Source organism: Macaca nemestrina, chromosome 15, assembly GCF_043159975.1.
Source record: "Macaca nemestrina isolate mMacNem1 chromosome 15, mMacNem.hap1, whole genome shotgun sequence".
Taxonomy (NCBI): Eukaryota; Metazoa; Chordata; class Mammalia; order Primates; family Cercopithecidae; genus Macaca; species Macaca nemestrina.
In genome coordinates this window covers 102,098,646-102,120,022 of record NC_092139.1, presented here as the reverse complement: position 1 = coordinate 102,120,022, position 21,377 = coordinate 102,098,646, and the positions used below count along the sequence as shown (strand labels likewise).

At 42.3% G+C, this 21,377-nt stretch overlaps 1 long non-coding RNA gene across 1 annotated transcript in view; it reads left to right on the top strand.

Annotated features, from left to right (window-relative positions):
* LOC105493987 (uncharacterized) overlaps positions 1-21,377 on the top strand; it is a 54,381-nt gene that overhangs the window by 13,212 nt on the left and 19,792 nt on the right. The window contains exon 2 of the long non-coding RNA XR_011614447.1: positions 16,561-16,672. This is a non-coding gene — a long non-coding RNA (uncharacterized lncRNA). The remainder of the gene's footprint in view (positions 1-16,560; positions 16,673-21,377) is intronic.

The window sequence follows — 21,377 nt, the reverse complement described above, 5'->3', positions numbered from 1 at the left end:
CCTACTTTACTAGGGATGGAAGAAAGAAGTTGGGGATGAATAGAGTGGGAAGATGAACTGGTTAATCACTTTCACTCATGAGGCAGAACGTCACTCCAAGATGCAAATCCTGCTCATTTCCTTTAACCCGCTGTCTGCTTGCACACCTGCCCCTGGGCTCAGCTGCTTCCTCTGCTTTGGAATGAGCAGTAGCAAAGCCGAACTCTGGAGCTAAGTCATCCAGAAACATCATACAAGTTCTTAGTACTAAACGTAGCACCAATGTTCTAGTCTGACTAAACTGAAATAGAGTGGAACCACCACTACCCTGGTATCAAATGTAATATGTTTCCGATAGGTTAAGCGTTCTTGGGGGCAGGCAAATTTAGGTCGGTGTCCAAATTATTTTTCTATTGAGTGAGAGACTTTTGTTTCTGTAAACATTATAAACGTGGTTCCTTCTCCCAGCTCCTCCCCACCAACACACAAAATCTTTCTGCTGAAACAACTATCAATTGTTGGAGAAAAACTTTGGTATCTTTTTGAATGCTGCTTTGACCTGGAAAGGTCAGTGATACTTGTAACAAGGACCTAGAACCACAAGTATAGCACTGAAGCTGCTGAGTGCCTGGAGGGCATTTTCTGATCTTTGTGAAACTTAGGTGTCAGTGTTTACAGTTTTACAGGGCTCAGAGACAAAAAACAAACTCCAGACTCTGCCCAAGGTAAGGAGTGCCTAGCATAGGATTTCCCAATAAAACCAAAACCTATAAAGCTTACATTTTCAGTATATGGTTGAATTATTAATAAATACCCATCTCCTGTAGGACTCCAAAGAAGTTTTCCCATCTCAGAAACTTCTGCTTAAATGGGGAGGAAAAGTTTCCCACAAGAGGTTATAAACAGAAACCAGCCATCATGCAAGTTGCAGTCACAATTCACTCTGTTGACCATCTAGCTATGAATTTCTTTTAAAAGGGTCCTACTCTTATAGATCCTGTCCCTAGGCATTTGGGAGAAACTTAGGTAAGTCTTTTCAGGAAAAACCCATCTCAAATTATTTCCAGAGGTAAAGTTGGAAAAAAAGTGCATATCTCAGTAAAGCAAAACACTAGCTTTGTAGCTTTGTGTAGGATTGTTTCCTCTCACTTCCCTATAGTTATCATCTTTCAAAATGTTAGGCTGTCCTCTGAGTGCAAAATAATGTAGCTTTCTTTGGAGGGAGAAAATAGAGTAGAAGGGTAAGAATAAGAAGGAGTGGAGAAGGAGGGAGAGGAGCAGGAGAGAGAAGAGGAGGATTAAAATGAAGAATACAGAAAGAAACAATTTATATGACTGCTGCTCTACTGCTGGACATAAGAGTGTAACCAATTTTGATTAATATACATATGGCTGAAAAGAACACCTTTACACTCAAATATTTGACTCTGTTATTTTTATTTACTTGGAATAATGTCCTAAAATTACAATTGCTGAAGTGAATAAACATTTTTATGTATTCTAATTCCCAATGAGATAATTAGCATAAAAGAGCCATCTGAACATCAATGAGGTAAAATATGAATTTGAGTCTTAACTGAAAATCCTCAAAATGGAAGCCAATATTCTGAGTTGCTAAAAAGCACTACTTGTTATCAGCTACTGTCCTTCTTTTTCATGTCTGGATCACTCTTTCCCACTTATGGGGACCCCCTTATGCCTCATTCTCTTACTACAAGTAGATCAAATATTGCCTTCTCAAAAAGAATTTTCTTGGCCCTCTTGGTTGTCTATATACTCCACACCCTCCCTTACTCATCCCCATCTTACTACTATATTCCTTGTGTATTTTCAGCCTTATACACTGAAAGATCAAAGAGAAAGATATTTGTGTCTGCTCACTTTTGTAACCCCAGTGTTCAGAACAAATATGTAGGATATAGTGGAAGCTCAACAAATATTTGTTAAACCAATAGTAAATAAAGACTATTTTCCCTGCAACATCATCTTAATGAAAAGGCATTGTGTTGATTTTTCTTTGTTCACTAACTCTTTTAATCATCAAGAAACATATGTGATAAGCTCCACTTACATCCCATTTTACAGACACAGAAATTTTGCAAGACAAAAGAATTTAAGTAGGCCAGGCGCGGTGGCTCAAGCCTGTAATCCCAGCACTCTTAGAGGGCGAGACGGGCGGATCACGAGGTCAGAAGATCGAGACCATCCTGGCTAACATGGTGAAACCCTGTCTCTACTAAAAAATACAAAAAACTAGCTGGGCGAGGTGGCGGGCGCCTGTAGTCCCAGCTACTCGGGAGGCTGAGGCAGGAGAATGGCATAAACCCGGGAGTGCAGTGAGCTGAGATCCGGCCACTGCACTCCAGCCGGGGTGACAGAGCCAGACTCCGTCTCAAAAAAAAAAAAAAAAAAAAAAAGAATTTAAACATTAACATAGTGGCTTTTACTCTCTCTGTATATATACACTATATATATACACACTATACGCGTATATATACACACTATATACACACTATACATGTATATGTACACTATATATACACACTATACGTGTATATGTACACTATACAACACACTATACGGGTATATGTACACTATATAACACACTATACGTGTATATGTACACTATATATACACACTATACGTGTATATGTACACTATATACACTATATGTGTATACACACATATATACACATATACACATATAGTGTGTATATACGCACATATACACACTATACACTATATGTGTATATATGTGTGCATATATACACACTATATGTATATATATGTGTCTATATATACATTATATACAGTATATATAGTGTATATATAGTATAATACTATACACATAGTATTAAGAGGAATTTGTGCATGCTATCTTAATTACATTATATAAAAACTATCATAGCAGAGTGAAGTCATGGAGAGAACATGGGATATGAAATCAGGTCCCCTGAATTCCAGCTCCTGTTCTGCTTCTGTCAAGCTCTGTGACTTTGGTGGAGTCCACTTTCCTCATCCTTAATGTGGGAGCTCTTCCCCTTGTCTCACACCAACTTCATGAACATAATGAAGTTAATAAATGTAAAAGTTCTCAGCAAGCTCTAATTTGGCTCTATACAATAGTTCTATACAAATTCTGGCTATACTTTTATAACTATACCCTTAGGGGAACTAAGTCTAAAAGGCCTGAAGTTTCTGGGCTTCCACATTTATCTTTCTCTGCATATTTCATTTGCCTGACTTTGGTGGGCAGGATAATTAATATTAATATCCGGGCTTCATGAATTATGCACCTGAACGAAGACATTTTTCTTCTACCTTTCCCATCTCATACTTCATCGCACAGGCTCAATGAGCCTCAGCCACTAACAAAGGCCCTGTAGAAAATGAAGACAAGATGCATCCTTAGGATGGCAGAACATGTGGGTATCCCCCACCAGGCACCATCCACTGCCAGAAGACAGACTACATGCATGCATATGCTAGTATGCATTTAATTTCCAAGTGTGGATCTCAGTCTTCACAAAAACCCCATTGCATCATTCACCACTCATTGATTCAGTGCCTGAGGTTGGAAACCCCTCTGGTGGAAGCTTCGTTACACACTTGGTCAACAGTTTGTTCACAAGGTAATGGGCCTTGAGGAAGCACATTGAAGATGTTACTCCAAAGCAAAAAGAAAGGAAAGAGTATGTTTTCCTGGTAAATACAATGATGTTACTACCACATTTCTTCAGCAAGCAACAAGATGAGAAGTAGAGGCAAGTTCCTGTGTGGGCAAAATAATTCCCCTATGTCCCTTGCCAAAGACACACAACCTAATACCATGAACCTGTTAATGCATTACCTTATGCATAGGGCAGACTTAAGATTGCAAACAGAATTAAGGTTTGTGATCAGCTGACTTTGAAATGGATTAGTTATCCTAAATTACTCAGGTGGGTACAATGCAATCAAAACAGCTCCTAAAGGGCAGAGAGGGAGGGAGGAAAAAAAGAGAGACTCTGACAAAGACAGTGTCAGAGTCTCGTGATGTAGAAAAGATTCAAACAGCCATTGCTACTTTGAAGATGAGGAAGTGGCCAAAAGCCAAGAAATGCAGACAGCCTTAAAAAACTAGAAATGGGACGAGCGTGGTGGTTCATGCCTGTAATCCCAGCACTTGGGGAGGCCGACGCAGGTAGATCACAAGGTCAGGAGTTCAAGACCAGCCTCGCCAACATAGTGAAACCCGGTCTCTACTAAAAATACAAAAATTAGCCAGGTGTGGTGGCAGGCACCTGTAATCCCAGCTACTCGGGAGGCTGAGGCAGGAGAAGGTGAAGGTTGCAGTGAGCCAAGATCACGCCACTGTACTCCAGCCTGGTTGACAGAATGAGACTCTGTCTCAGGAAAGAAAAAAAGAAAGAAAGAAGGAAAGAAAAGCAAAGCAAGCAAGCTAGAAATGGATTCTCCCCTAGAGCCTCCAGAAAGAAATTCAGCCCTGCCAAATCTAGATTTTATTCAGTGAGATTCAATTCAGACTTCTGACCTCCAAAACTGTAAGAGAATAAATGTGTTGTTTAAGCCAGTACGTTGGTGGTATTTATTACAGGAGGAATAGAAAAAGAATACAGTGCCACAATTCTGAATGTCATCTAGAAGTTTCTGATCAGAGAGTCTGGCTCATTGCCCTAAAAGCTATAAGACTAAGGTGATAAATCAATCTGGAAGTTAGAAAACAAAAAATACTATCCCTACCCTAAAACTGGTGAGCTGAAAGATCAAAGATTCCTCTCCGAACCTCCATTCACTCATCTCTGAGGGTTGAACATTGGTCTCTAGGGTCCTTATAGATATATAACCAAAACCTCCAGGAACGTTTTGCCTCTGTGACTGGTGACTATTCCCGATAGGAATGGAACCTCTCATGCAGCTGTGGAAGACTAGGGGACAAACCCCAAGACTGCCTTTAGAGACAGTGGACAAATACACGAGGCATTCCAGAATGTTGCAGCACTATGGTATTTATTGCTGTGCAACAAATTGCCCTAAAACTCATCAGGTCAAAGCAACACACATTATTCCACAGTTCCTGGGAAACTCTAGGCATGGTTTTGTTGGGTGCCTCTTGTTCAGAGTCTCTCTCAAGGTTACTATCAAAGTGTCAGTCAGGACAGCAGTCACAGCAAGACTTGACTGGGGGGAGAATCTGTTTCCGGTTTCGCTCATGTGACTGCTGGTGGGCTTCAGGTCCTTCCTGGCACCTGGCTGGATACTAGTTTTGAGCCACATGGCATTTTCATAGAGCAGCTCACAACAGGGTAACTTGCTTCCCTTCAAGTGAGCAAGCCACAATCTTTATGAGATCTGATATCTGAAGTGACATCTAATCCATCTCCTGCATTTTATTCATCAGGAGAGAATTTCTAAGTCCAGCTCACAATCAGTGGGAGGGGATGACACAAAGGTATGAATACCAAGAGGTATGGCTAATCAGGGGCCACACATCTCAGTTGCCCTCGATAATATGTAGAATGATGAATCAGTGTACATTCCCAACTTTTGCAAAGAATAATGAGTTTCATTCTCAGATGAGGGGAAAAATCATATTTTACTATGGCTGGTTTGACCAAAAGTTAGGAGATAAATCATGAGCTTGAAGTCATGACTTTGAACTTCTTGAGCACCTGCCACCTTCAGCCTGGCATGGGACTGCTGAAGATGAAGGATAGGAAAATTTCTTCTGCATTCTCAGTACAGGCTGTCATTGTTTCACACCTAGATGATTACAATAGCTCCTTAATGGCCTATTGCCTTTCAATATTGCCTCTTTCAACTCATTTTGCATAAAATAGCAAGGATATTTTAAAATAATTATGCTATGCTTTGGCTTAACATGTTTCAATGGTTCTCATGCACTCAGGATAAAGCCTAAAGATCTTTCCAGCCAACAAGACTAGCGTAATCTGACAGCTGCCTCTCTCTCCAGCCTTGTTTCACCCTTCTAATACTGCTTGACTACTGTTCTCTAACCACAGTCATCTCCTTTCAGTCCCTTGAACTTGTCAAAGTATTTCTTGCCCCAGGGCCTTTGTACATGCTTGTATCAGGTACATGCTTCTTTGAACTCCTATCAGAATAATTTCTACTTAGTTCAAATGCCGTATCTTCAAGTGATGTAATTTGTAATTATACACATGGCTTTACTGTTGAAAGCCTATCTCATTCATTCGACTCTATGTTTCAGAGGAGAACCGTATCTCATGCTTACCACTATGTATCAGTATCTTTAGTACGTGCCTAGCACATAGGAGCTTGACAAATAGTTTGAGTAAATGAAGGGAACCCAAGAGTACTGAAACCCTAGCTTGACCAGTCACACCTCCATCTTATAGATCTTAGAAGAATTATATACACAAAGAAAGAAGAACAAGGCAGGGAACTTATGTTAGATTTGAATAACCAACTTCTAATAACAAGAAACCCTGAGCTACATGTAGAACATCTTTATTATACTTGCTATCTCTAAAAACAGCCTTGAATCAATTAAGCTAAAGGTCTGCCATGCCTATTTCTTCCCATTCTTTGATGAAGAAGAATATTGCCCCATTGCTGAGGGCCAAGTTTGTGTAGGCTGCCTAGAGGCTGGCTTAGTCTAAGGCAACATCTATAGGCCAGGCTGTCTCTTGGGGGAAAAGAGAGCAGCCAAAAAGAAAACAAAGAGATAGGTGAGGCTGTACCATTATTGACTTGTAGAAGGAAGAAAGACAAGAGGTCATGGGTACCATGTTTTTATGCCCTTGACAGCTCTATCCATTGGGATCATGGTCCTTATAAAACAGCCTGAAATCAGGCTAACCAGGTCAGCCTCCTCCTTCCAACTCCTCCTCCTTTTTGATGGAATCATCTCTGATCTTGATTCTGCTACATTTTGGGGGAGGATGAATGATAGGAACAGTAAAAGGGATGAATTGGAGCCTTGAACTCCTTTTCCTAGAGATCAATAATGGCAGCTATTGGAATATGAAACTCCTGTGTGCATGAAAAATGGAAGCGCCATCTTGAGCATTTTATTCTCTCCTCTTAGACCTAACACTTTAAAGTCTGAAGAGTAACTTCACATTTAATATCTCCTTTGATCCTTAAAGCACCTCGGCAATGTAGGCAATAGGCTTAGGTCGACTTTGCATATTTAAAAACATTGTCTGCATGAATCTATTTTGAAATAACTCAGTTTTTAAAACTATGATTTTCTTTCAAATGATACTTCCAAAAGGTATGAGGAGCTAGCTTTTTAATTTATGCACATATTTGTGAAAACATTGAGTTTGCTTGTTATAAAGATAAATCTTTTTCCCAAATATTTTTTTCCATTCTGCCTCATCTTCTCTTTACTCCACACTCTCCTTTCTTTCTTTTTTTTTTTGCTGAATAATTCAGTCCTAAGTCTATTAGGTGGTGCAGAAAGGGTAGGCATCTGCACCTATGGAGGAGGAAGCTACAGTAACCTTGAGTCCAGGGTCAAACACATGCAGCATACGGAGGGCCACAGGTGAAGGCTGCCTGGAGCAGGGTCCTGAGTCTTTCCAGGGTGATGGAGGAGGGGGCTTCCATGAAGAGGAATGTGTGAAATGTCAGGGTCTGAAGCATGTGGGGAAGTTATTATGTCAGGGGAGAGTCATCCCAAGTGGGTGTGGAGTCATCCATACAAAGAGGTCTCAGAGCCCAAGTGGGGGATTTATGTCTATGTGGGTGGTAGGGGGCTTGCCAAGCATGGGCAGCTGGAGCCTGAGCAGGAGGAAGAAGAACATGTCCATGAAGGACAATCTATGGAGGGTATGGAGGCCTAAGAAGGGGAAGGGCACCCTGGAGAGGAATCAGCTTATAGTGGGGAGTCAGGGCAGGAGAAAAGGGAGGAGGTGTGGCTTGGAAGGGGGTGCGTAAGATACCAATGCGTGGGGGCATCCCAATGCAGGGATGTCCAACCAACAGGGTGAAAGGGTATCTACGCGGTGTAGTGTCCCCACATGAGTGATGGAATGAAGCAGTCATTGGTCCAGGGGAGTGGATGGCAGCAGAAGCAGAAGATTGGTTCCATACAAGGGGATTGATCTAATTAGTAAATAATGTAGAGATAGTGGGAACCACTAAAGGAGGGAGAAACAAATATGGAAAGGCAGAAAGCGAGAATGAAAACCACAGTTTTGTAATTACAATGGGAGTGAACTCCTGGTTTTTCCTATAAACAGTAAAATGGTGTGAAAAGAAAATCCAAAATGGAACAGATCGTATCAGCAGTTATCTAAAAAGGAACTGGGAGGGTGTGAGGACTGAACCCCAGTCATGTACATTCCCAGATGTATTTTGACCTATTGGACTGGGCCAACTTGTAAAACCAGCTGCATTTGATTTTAACTATTTATACCGGACCTGATCACCAACCTCCTGAAGAGAGCTATGCCGAACTAGATGGATCATCAGAGATGTCCTAAGTTATTAACCAGCCATCATCAATCATGGGCTGCGCTAAAACTTTCCGGACGTGTAGTCGCACAGTAGCACTTCATAACTTCGTAATCTTGCCTGGACAAAACACAGTTCAGCTGCTTGCTAGACCTGTGTCTCCTGAACTGCAATTCCTAAGACCCCCTCCCCCATCAAAACATTTTTCCTTCTGTTTCCTGCTCTGCAGTGTTTGTTTTATTTATTAGTTGACAATAGATATAAATGTAAATGTATGACTCTGAATACATGCATTCCCTGGCTCTGTACACAGAGAAGATCTGGGACTAGTGGCATCCCAAGAACAGTGAACATACCTAGAGCTCACATCTTGGTTTCCTAATACTATTTTCCAGTAGAAGAAACCAGAGCTCCTTGGGAAATGGATGATTTCAGGGGCAGGGACAGGGGCAAAGTGTAAGATGAGCCTGGGTTATCTTGTGACAGAGAGAAATAATGTGGGCTTGTTAAAGGGGAACGAAAACCAGTTAGAATGGAGCCCTGCTGGCCCAATCAGGGAAAACCTGAGTATCAAGATAAGTAGTGACAGTGACACATTATAACTTTATTATTTTATTGTATAACTTTATTATTATAGACTGAAATAGAAAACCACAAATCTGTATGGATGAGAATAACTTGAAAATTTGATGCCAATGACATGTTTACAAGTGTCAAAGTACTTTGCCATACAATACTTAGTTACACAAGGAGGAAGGGTGACTTTACATTGGAGAAGTCTGGAAGACACCACCTTGATCAAGACACTAAGGTAAAGAAATGAGGCCGGGTGCAGTGGCTCACGCCTGTAATCCCAGCACTTTGGGAGGCTGAGGCAGGTGGCTCACTTGAGGTCAGGAGTGTGAGACCAGCCTGGACAATATGGTGAAACCCCATCTCTACTAAAAATATAAAAAATTAGCCCGACATGGTGGTGCATGCCTGCAATCCCAGCTACTCAGGAGGCTGAGATAGGAGAATCGCTTGAACCCAGGAGGCAGAGGTTGCAGTGAGCTGAGATCGTGCATCGCACTCCGGGCCTGGGTGACAGAGTGAGACTTCGTCTTAAAAAAATAAAAAGAACTTTTTTAAAAAAGTAAAGAAATGGAATCATTCACCACTTGGTGGGATATAGTAACAAAAACACAGCATTACTTCTACATTTCTGCCAAGGATGCGTAACATAAATCTAAGCATAAGGAAATATAAGATAAAAGCAAACTGACAGACATTTTGCAAAGTAACTGACCTACAGTTTTCAAAAGTGCCAACGTCATGAAGTCAAAGAAAGACTGAGGATGTTCTAGACTAAAAAAGACAAAGATTACATAAAACTAGGTGCAATGCATCATTTATAACTGAATCCTTTAGCCATGAGGGAAATTATTGGGACAATTATAGAAACTTGAATGCATCTGTGGAGTGGATGGTGATGATATGTAAATGCCAACTTTCCAATTCAAGGGATGTGTTGTGGTTATGTAGGAGAATGTCATTGTTTCCAGGAAATACTAAGTATTCTGGGGTGATAGGGCATCAGGTTGGCAACTTACTCCCAAATTGTTTGGGGGGGAAAAGAAACACTGTACTGTGTTTGCAATTTATTTGGTAAGTTTGGAATTGTTTCGAAATTTGTTAAAAGAAAATTGGAGGGATAATGTTTCATTAGCTAACAAAAATGGCTTTTTTTTTTTTTTTTTTTTTTTTTTTTTCCTGAGACCGAGTCTTGCTCTGTTGCCCAGGGTGGAGTGCAGTGGCGCAATCTCCTCGGCTCACTGCAAGCTCCGCCTCCTGGGTTCACGCCATTCTCCTGCCTCAGCCTCCCAAGTCGCTGGGACTACAGGCGCCTGCCACCACACCCAGCTATTGTGTGTGTGTGTGTGTGTGTGTGTGTGTGTGTGTGTGTGTATTTTTAGTAGAGATGGGGTTTCACTGTGTTAGCCAGGATGGTCTCCATCTCCTGACCTCGTGATCCACCTGCCTCGGCCTCCTAAAGTGCTGGGATTACAGGCCTGAGCCACCGCGCCCGGCCAGTCTTTGCTTTTTGACTGACAGCACTTCTAGGTTCCTCCCTAATAATCAGACATCCAAATTTGTACCAATGAATGTCTTTGATCTATCTTAATAAAAGGGTTGGGTTGGGGTGAAGGAATAAATTAGGCATTCCTTACACAGTTGGATAGATCAGTTTCCAATCTATGGAATTCCTGGGGGAAAAGAGGGCTTTAGTGATAGCAACAGCTAACAATTGCAAAGAGCCTTCTATGTTCTAGGTGTTATTCTATATTTATTAACTCTGGGTTAATACTTTCTAAAACCCTATGGGACAGGTTTTATTAATATGCATATTTTATGGACAAGGCTACATTGCTGGTAGGTAGCAGAGCCAAGGTTTCAAGCCCGGGCAATTTGATTTCTGGGTTCATAATTACTTTACTGGTAATAATTATTTTGTTAATAGTAGTTAACACTTATCAAATATTTGCTATGTCCAAGGCACAGCACTATGTAACTTACCTTGTTTAATGTTTACATAAGTTCTATCAATTAGGGTTTTTGGATGAGGAAAACCTGACGAATGACACCCAGTTAATAAGGGAAGAAGTGGGAATTCAAACCTGGGCCTATTTGACCCCAAAGCCTGTGTTTTAAGGTACCATACTATTCGGTTGGTCCAAAAGTAATCGCAGTTTTTGACATTGAAAGTAATGGCAAAATTTGCAATTACGTTTGCACCAACCTATAGCTTATGTATCTGCTATTGGAAAAGACAGAGACCCTAGAACTCTATCCAATGCCTTTCATGGTTCCTCATAGCATCTGGATGTCAGACACTTTGTGCAGCATCATAAAAAAATAGATATGAGATTTGATCTTTGTCAGACTCTGTCAACAACTGCCACGTTTAAATGACCCAGTACTGTGAGTGGTTGGTCAGTTTGTCAATATATTTTTGAGCCACTTTTCCTAGCAGAAAACTGACTGTGAAGGTCTCCCTCACGGCAGTGATCACATGCTCTTATAATCCATCTTTTTCAAAGGCCAAGCTGATTAAAACCTCCTAACAGACAGCTAAGTTGCCTCCTGAATTTCCATCTAGTAGGCTCAAAAGCAGTTGTACTTAGTAGCTTGTACTCAGATGCTGTCAGTTACTAAATGAAATGCCTGGGAAGGGAAGACTTGATAAACACTTGTAAATAAGTGAAACTGATGTCAAAGGTAGCTCCTTCCTGTCATCTCAGAATTTCAACAGGGGCCCCAAAGTCCCATAATATTATAATAGATGATGGGTATCCTAACATCCCAAAAGGAAGTGCCAGAGCCCCTATTCAGGACTGAATATCAGGACACAATAAAAGTGGTTCTACCAGCAAAATCACTTATATCCAGCCTATAAAGATACTGCATTGGAAGTATTTTGGGAAAGGACTCTCCAAAGTCCTTTGGAGAGATTTTTGAGAGTGCTGTAGGGTCTCTCCTCTCCTCTCAAGGTAGAGAGAAGGGCTCACCTCTTAATATTAAATTAGGTAAGAGAGGGTTAATGGGGCCACACGGAGAATTTGTCCTGTGACCCGGTGGGTTGAGGGATCATTAGGACTGGTGTGAGAGGCTATCATTGAACTGTAACTTCCGCTGGGTAGAAGCCATCCTTTCACTGTTGGTGGATCAGAGGTGTGTATTTTCTTAGCCCAGATATCAGCTACAACTAAGAGAGCTTGCCTGAAGCATCTTGGAAGTTTCTGTGCTTGCGGATGCCTGGAGGCACACAATCAGCGGACAGACCACCAGAGGTCCAGTGGCTGATGCGGAAACAAGAGGCTATCCCTCAGGGAATGCACTAATATCAGAAAGGGAATTTGCCTGTTGGAAACTCCCAAGAAAAACATACAAAAATGGTCCAAGATAGAAGTCACCCCAACGCCAACTTCCAACAGTGCCAGTCACAAAAAAAGATGCCCTTCTCACAGATCACCTGAGATCAGGATTTCAAGACCAGCCTGACCAACATGAAGACACCCTGTCTCTACTAAAAATACAAAACTAGCCAGGTGTGGTGGCATGCGCCTGTAATCTCAGCTACTCAGGAAGCTGAGGCAGGAGAATCACTTGAATCTGGGGGGCAGAGGCTACAGTGATCTGAGACGATACCATTGCACTCCAGCCTGGGCAACAAGAGTGAAACTCCAAAAGAAAGGAGAGGGGAGGAGAGGAGAGGAGAGAAGAGGAGAGGAGAGGAGAGGAGAGGGGAGGAGAGGGGAGGGGAGGGGAGGGGAGGGGAGAGGAGGGGAGAGGAGGGGAGAGGAGGAAAGGAAGCCCTTCTCCTCTGATGCCCTCTTCGTTTCGGCTGACCCTAAAGGAGAAACAAGAAGCAGGTTCCCAGTGGGGTAGAAGGTTATCAAGAGAGACAAGGAGCCAACCACACCTTTCACCTCCACTGAGGGACAGCTTCCAAGCTGAGGGAGGGAATGTGCTTATATGTTTGGCTTTGTACTGCATTATTAGTTTGAACCATGTAAAGCCATCATTTACACAGATCAAAAATATCAGAAATATTGGCAATTTCTTATGGTTCTACTTAAGACACTAGATTGGACTGGATAGTTCACTTAGCAAAATAAACTTACTCTTGAGAACAAAAAGAACTCAAAGGGCTATGGTACCTGCATGAGAGTTTCCTCCAGGGTCACAGTAAGAATTAGCCCACAGAGGAGACTTGGAGGCCAGTGGGAGAAAAAAATTAAGCTGTATTACAATTGCCCCCTGTCAAGTCCAGTTCATTCCATTTAATGGGAAACATGTATGATATATTTTCCTGTTGGAAAAAAATAAAGCCTGGTTATATTCATGAGCTAATGTCTTTTGCAATAGTGATTCTTTAATAAATTGATTGGTAAATACTGATTGAGACAGTACACTGTTTTAGGTCCCAAGAATATATACTGAAGTGAAGAACAATATATACTAAAGTGAAGACTAAGGTGAAGAAGAATATAAAGTGTTCTCTTTATATTCTTTCCGGGGATTTAGAAGGTAGGAGACCACCGGGAAGCAAAACTATAAATAAACAAATACAAGCTCATTCCAAGGTGTAATATATGCTATGAAGAAAACAAGTGGTGCATTCTGACAAAGATTATCTGGTATGTGGTGATCAGGGAAGGTCTGTCTAGAAGGTGACCTGTAAACTGAGATGGGAAGGAAGAAGGAATCAACTATTCAGTAATAATAATAATTGAATCATAAAGATTCTCCCAGGCAGAGGGAATAGTAAGAGCAAAGGCACCAGGCAGGTGTGAAGGACAGAAAGAAGATAGATACCAATGGCAATAATCAAGCTCTTCCCTTTGACCATGACCTGCAGGAAGGCTGAATCATTTCCCCCTTCACGTCAGTTTCCCCAGTCCCCAGATTGGCACAACATAGGTGCACGATTCAGTTATACTGAATGAACCTCGTTTAGTTCTGTTTGAGGAAACCCTGCCAAGGCTTCAAATCCAATCTAACTCATGAGGAATTTTTACACTAGACAGAATTTGGATGGTAAGAAGATGTGCAGATTAGTGCAAGCCCAACCCCTTACTCAAAGCCCATGTTCTTCTGGCTGTGAATGAGTATGTGACCTTTAAGTACAAAGGAAAGTGGCACAAAGAGGAGATGAAGTAAGACAAAGGGACATAAAGGAATAAAGGGACTCAGAAGCATGATCAACAATAACTTTTTTTTCTTGAGAGGGAGTCTCACTCTGTCACCCAGGCTGGAGTGCAGTGGCACAATCTCCACTCGCTACAACCTCCACCTCCTGGGTTCAAGTGATTCTCCTGCCTCAGCCTCCTGAGTAGCTGGGGCTACAGGCACACACCACCACGCCAGGCTAATTTTTGTTTTTTTTTTTTAGTAGAGGCAGGTTTTTGCCATGTTGGCCAGGCTGGTCTTGAACTCCTGACCTCAAGTGATCTGCTTGTGGCCTCCCAAAGTTCTGGGATTACAGGCATGAGCCACTGCACTCGGCCAACAATAACTTTTGACTCTCCATGTTAATATAGACCTTCTCCCTCAATCACTCAGAACTGCTTTGGAAAGTAGATGCTACCCATTTCCTATCATAAGAAAACTGAGACTCAATAAGGATGAGTTACTGCTGAATACTGTATAGCTAAAATGTGAAAAGACAGAATTTCAAATGAAGACTGGAGGACTCCAAGTCCTATGTCATTTTTAACTGTCATGTACAGCTTTAAGGTACAAGGAAAAATGAGCTCATGAGAAAATGGACTCACATAGGGTTAACCTCCTGTATACCCATTATTTTATGTCCTCAAACTTTCCTTCAAAAATCACAATATTGGCATTATAACACTGTCTTACCTAGGCTTCTCTAGGCAGCAGTTGCCAAAAGCAGCCCAGGATTCTTATTGGGATAAGTGCCTAAGGAGGATAAAAGGAAGTGAAAGCAGGAACAGATGCAAAGATGTGAAGGTCTCAGACCACATGCAGGTCTGACAGCTTTGAAGGGAGAGTGGGAAGAAAGGGGATCTCAGTAGGAAAGGCCTGGGATGTGGTGCGGCTCTGGGAAAGTCTCAGGAGAGCTATTGGGTGTCCCAAAACAAAGATGTCCTATTAAAAGAGTCCCACCATGGGCAGATATGGTACAACCCTAGTTCTCCTTCTGCTCAATCCTTGGCTGGCAGAGAACAGCAGGGAAAGAGTGTGGCCACAACGCAAATCCTGCATTGGATCCTAAAGTTGTGACAACTGGGGGCTGTCAGCCAACTTCACTCCTCTCTTCCCAGGTCCAGGGATGCAGGGTACTGCTATGGTTTAAATATGGTTTGTTTGTCCCCACTAAAACTTATACTTAAATGTGATCTTCAAGGTGGCAGCGCTGTGAGATGGGACCTAGTGGGGGTGTTTGGGTGATGGGAGCAGGTCCCTCAGAAATGGCTTGCTGCCATTCTCCCAGGAGGTAATGAGTGATTGGATTTGTTCTCATGGCAATTTATTAGTTTCTGTGAGAGTGAGTTGTTATAAAGCCAAAACATCCCTCAGGTTTTTCCCTTCTTCACACGTGTCAGCTTCCCATTGACCTTCTCAGCCATGTTGTGAGGCAGCACAAATGCCCTCATCAGAACCCAGGGCCAAGCCCTTGAACTTCCCAGCCTGAGGAACCACAAGATGAATAAACCTCTTTTTAAAATAAATCACTCAGTCTCAGATATTCTTTCATAGATGCACAAAAGAGAGTAAGCTATGTATCTCACTCCAAGGCACTCAATAATGGAGAGACTTATTATTCTAACCCAAGTCTACCCCAAACCAAAATGTTTTCTACCATAATACCAGGACACAAAAGAAAGCAACATAGATAAAAAGGTACCGCACATCTGGGGTCTCTCCCTAATTTCCTCAGTACTTTCATTCTCCCATGTTCTTTATCCTCACAGCCCTACTCAGCCCTGTCTTTCAGCCTTTCCTTTCTCTTGTCCTAATCCCCAGCCATAAACATTTCTCCCAGACATGTGACCATCCCAAGCTGTTTTCTGTCTCCTTGGCTTTACACATACTATTCCCCCATCTGGAAAATCCTTTCTAGTCTTGTCTGCAATTAGCATTTGTGGCTGTTTGTTTTCATTATCCATTTACATGTCTGCCCTCCCCACTTAACCGAATGCCTTAAGTTCAGGATCCTGTGTATGACGCATCTTTGTTTCTTCACCCCCTGGCCCATTACCAAACACATAATGAAAGCTCAGAGAGTATTTTTGGAATGAGTAAATGAACAAATAAATGAATACATGGCTATAATCACTCCCAAGAATCATTCCTGGGACTTTGGCCTTCCCTCTTATTCCTCATCCATGCAACCAGGAGAAGATGAAAGGTTTCTCCAAGCAGTTCCAATAGGTCATTGTAACAATAGACCTTTCTACTGTTTATCAATACCCAGTTCATCTCTACCTTGGCCCAGTCACACAGGGATGATGGTCGTTCTCTGCTCCCTTCATGCTAGAACTGGTCAGTAGGGCTTACTTTGAACAATGAAACAGAAGCGGAAGTGGTGTGGGTCCCTCCATAATAGAAGTATTTTATTGCCAGGCTTCACTTCTGCCAGACAGCATCATAGAACCACATGTTGCCATGGAGGTACCACAGATCAAGCCAGCCTGGGATGGGGAGCCGCCGCATGGAGGACAGCTGCTCTGGAGAGGTGCCCAAACTGACAACAGACATTACAGAAGCGGCAAATACTCTTTTGTTGTGTTAAGGCATATGACAAAATTTAAGATTTGTTTGCTGCTGCTCTAACCTGCTGCACTTGACTAATGCAGGCATCGTCTCACAGAATGTGAGAACTAGCAAGATAACCATCATGTGCACACCCTCCTGCATGTCAGACATGAGTTTGCTCAACGACAGATTCCCAGACCCCTCCTACAGAGATCTGAGGTTCTCTAGCCTAGGCTAAGATCTAGGAATCTGTGTTTTTATCAAACCTTTAGTGGCCAGTCAGGTGTGCAAGCATATTAGGGAACGATGATATTGCAGAGTATTAAATAGGAAGTTTTTCTTCATATAAAAGGTTGGCCACTTGGCTTGTTCCAGGGATTTGCTCGAGGATACTTTCATTGGTATTGCCAGGATCTGGATTAATGCTATGGAATTTTCTAGTTCTTCCCATTCTGCCATATGGCGTTGAGTCCAGACTCCATCACTTATCAGCTGTGTGGCCTTGGACAAGTCACTCACCTCTCTGAGCCTGCATCCTGAAATATAAAATGGATAACAAAACCACCTCGGCTAGGTTGTTGGGAAAATTAGGATAGGCCTGCCGCATTAAAAGCACTCAATAATTGCTCGTCTATCATAAAGAGACTGCAGTCCAGAGAATCACACTAACGTGCTTGAAATCACACAGCAAGTTTGTGCTTATGGAGAGCATAGAAGGCAGGATTGCTTCTGCCTCCCTAGCTGCCAGTCTGTTAGTTGAGCCAGGAGCAGAACCTTCAGGTGAGAAAGAGACTAGGGCATGGTTAAGAGAGCATCAGGCCAGCCCTGCTCTACAGGGCTCTGGGACAAGGCTGGCTAGCTGCCTGGCACATTGGTTCTCAGGTACCCGGTACTAAGTGAGAGCCTGCAGCCAGGCAGCGGGAGTGCAATCTCTCTGCAATTAAAATACTAATGGATTTTAAATGGAGCTGCTTCTTCAGCTGGCAAAAGCCAAGTTGCCTTCAGGTTGTAATAGAAGATAGAGAGAGAGGAAGGTAAAGCTTTTAAGCCCAATCCAAGAGCGTTAATTTTAAACCACCCTAACTCTTCCTTTCGGCCTACAGGCAATGTCTTTTCTAAAGGGCAAGTTTGTAGTTATACAGGGGGAGAGCTCAGACCACTGGGATTTGGAATGGTTTGGCTGTTCTCTTTCCACATCCAGGATCTTCTCTGGGGGCCTTCTGGCTGGGTTTAGCGGTCAGTTATTTGACAAAAACACATATAGAGCTATGAGTTAAGGGTTGCACTGGGACTGGTGGGGTGGCCAAGGCATACTGTGGTGCTCCCCAGAGGGTTCTGGGCTGGGGGTTAGAACATTTCAGTTCTGGTCCCAACTCTGCCACTTACTAGCTGTGGAGCCTTAGAATGGTCACTTCCTCTCTCCATCTCTCTTCATCTATAAAATGATAGAAAGGCTTGGGGATGAATGGATCAGATAATAATAATAGGCAACATTTATTTAGTGCTTACCACATTTTCCTGGACTTGGGTATAGGCCTTACAGTTATGGACTTACTTCTGACAGCAGCTTATTCCATCATTCCCATTTTACAGATGAGTAAACTGAGGTATAGGAAATTTAATCACTTTCTGGAAGGTACACATTGAACAAGCACAAGAGCCCTCATATTCTCAACTGTTACATTCTGGCTTCCAAGAACGTGTTTGTAAACACTGCACTATTCTGGGTCTCCAGACTGCCTGACTTGACCAGGCTATGGTTCCAAGGAGAAGAGCTGGATCTCCTATTCTCAGAATTTTCTTACTGTGGAGTGCAGTGGCGCGATCTCAGCTCACTGAAACCTCCGCATCCCAGGTTCAAGCTATTCTCCTACTTCAGCCTCCTGAGTAGCTGGGATTACAGGTGCCCGTCACCACACCCAGCTGCTTTTCGTATTTTTACTTAATTTTTTTTGAGATGGAGTCTTGCTCTGTCACCTAGGCTGGTGTGCAATGGCGCCATCTCGGCTCACTGCAAGCTCCGCCTCCTGGGTTCATGCCATTCTGCCTCTGCCTCCCAAGTAGCTGGGACTACAGGCGCCCGCCACCACACCTGGCTTTTTTTTTTTTTTTTTTTTGTATTTTTTAGTAGAGACAGAGTTTCACCATGTTGGCCATGGTGAACTCCTGACCTCAGGTGATCCACCTGCCTAGGCCTCCCCAAGTGCTGGGATTACAGGTGTGAGCCATCGCACCCGGCCCTTCTGCTTTATTATATACAAAAGACCATCACCAAAAATTTAACATTGTGCACGATGGCCTGAAACAGACTTTAGGAGTTCAGGGAAGAGCAAGAGAGGGTGGACCAGGAAAGTCTCCAGTGGTGTCAAAAGGTTTCACGACAAAGCTGAGATTAGACTCGTCTCTGAAGGGTAGGCAAGACTTGGATAAAGGAAGGAAGAGGAGGCAGCTATTTCTAGTAACGAATATACATCACCAAAGACCTAGAGGTTAGGATGTATACGGTGTCCAAGCCAGAGAGCATGTCTGGCCACCCTTTCCCTGTCTTATAACCATTCATTCTCTTGGAAACTACCATCGTTGAAGGTTCAGGTCCAGAATCATCTATTTTTCAACTTTTCATTTTTTTTAACTCCTTCTCTTTATTTCATCCCTATTCACCCAACACAGATTTGGCTGCCATCATCTCTGTAATACCTTGCTGCTCCTGCTGAACTGTCAGTTCGTTGGGGACAGAGAAGGGACTCTGTATCTCTTTCCCATCTCTATATCCCCATGTCACAGAGCCTGGCACAATGGAGTAAGCACTAGATGAACTTAAACCAGAGGCAATATTTATGCCAAATGAGACTGGGATATGGTGATGCCTGGCTGGCCATCAGAAAAGTTTGGGTTTGATCTGAACATAGACAGGGAGGCTGAATGATCTTGGGTAGAGAAGTGGCCCCATAACATTTGTGTTCTGTGAAGGTCATATCAAAGCAGCCAAGACTTAGAGTGAGCCAATGACTTATGCCCTCTTAATATGGATTTAATATCAAAAGAAGAGGAGAGATGGTTCACATTCTGTATCTTTAACTGGTTACTGATAAAGATGAGGGTGATGGTCATGATGACATTGATGGTAGTGATGGGCCAATTTTGTCTTTTGGGTGCTTCTCATCCCAGAATCATTTTCCCTAAGCCAGGCATTTTTTTGGTCTTCTTTCTCCTTAGTATTCCTCTCTGCCACCTCTCATTCCACATTCAGGACAATCCCTTTCACATAGAAGGTTAAAAATGAAGACAGGGAAGGTGTTTTCTATAGTGTCTGGACTAAGTAAATTTTAGGGCAAAGCATCTAATCAAATATTTCCAGGAAAAAAAACTGTTTTAAAAATTATCCAGGTAACATATGTCAACATTATACCACTCTTGAAATGCAAGAATTCGTGTAACTAATCAAACATCCTCCAGCTACATAAGAAACACAGGAAAAGGTAAAAGAAAGATGGATTCTAAATCTAGAAGTCTAGAAGTGCCCAGAATATATTTTCCAAAAAAACGAAAACAGATAGAACTCAAGGTGAATTCAAATTAAGGGCATTGAGGTCATTTCAATGAGAGGGAAGATACCCAAAGCTTCTCTGATTCTAGCGTTGGGCACGAGAATTAGCAGGCACTTAAAACTTCTATTAGCAAAACTAGAAACACAAGCAAAAGAATAACCATTTAAGAATAATCAGATGAGCCTCCCTAGTTGAAGAAACAAGGAATTGAAATTATAGGGACATTTCGGCCTTCAGAATGTAATTGCCTAGGTCTTAAAAAGTGTCTCCAGGATCTGAGAGATAAAGTCCAAGCTCTGAAATAATAAACACACACGTGTTGCTATAACACATGGCTCTGCTACAAATAAACAAGGCCACCTATATTTTAGGCTCTCATACTCATAAAGTATCTTACAGGTTCCGAAGAAGATCTGCTTCTGATTTGAGACACCACTTAACAAGACAGAATTCTATTTTCCTTTAACCTCAGCTGTGTCTTATTGGCCTAGTTTGGCTTCCAAGACCTGACTGTCAAGACAGGATTCCTCATTAAGACGACATAGTACAGTTTCAGGTCCCCAGGTGAGTTGGCACCTGACAACCTACATCCCAGGGAGTCAAGGGAGATTGCTAAAAGCAAATGACATTCACTCATTCATAGACACATTCCCTCCCTCTTCCTCTACCACTCATTACCACACACCCTTCAGGCACATATTTACATCTCACCACACACTCATACACACACAGTACACAATCACACACAAAGCGTATCACTCCTGTATTAACTTACAGATCACGAGACACCTAATCTCATTTGCACCATCATGGTAGATTTCCCACCATGGTTTTACATATACTCACATGCACAGACACTCTCCATCACATCATCCTCCACATTCATTGATTCATATGCCATGTGTACTGTTCTAAAAATTGAAAGTATACCAGCATATAAGATAGGTCTTGCTCTCATGGAGCTTATATTCCAGTGGACCAGATAGCAAGCAAATAAACAATTACATAAGGGAGATAGATTTAGAGTGTTATAAGTGCAAAGAAGAAATTTAAACAGGGTAATGTCAAAGAAAGAGAGGAAGAGAGAAGTACTGAGCAGGATACACCAACTCTACCCCTATTACTCATATGCATCAC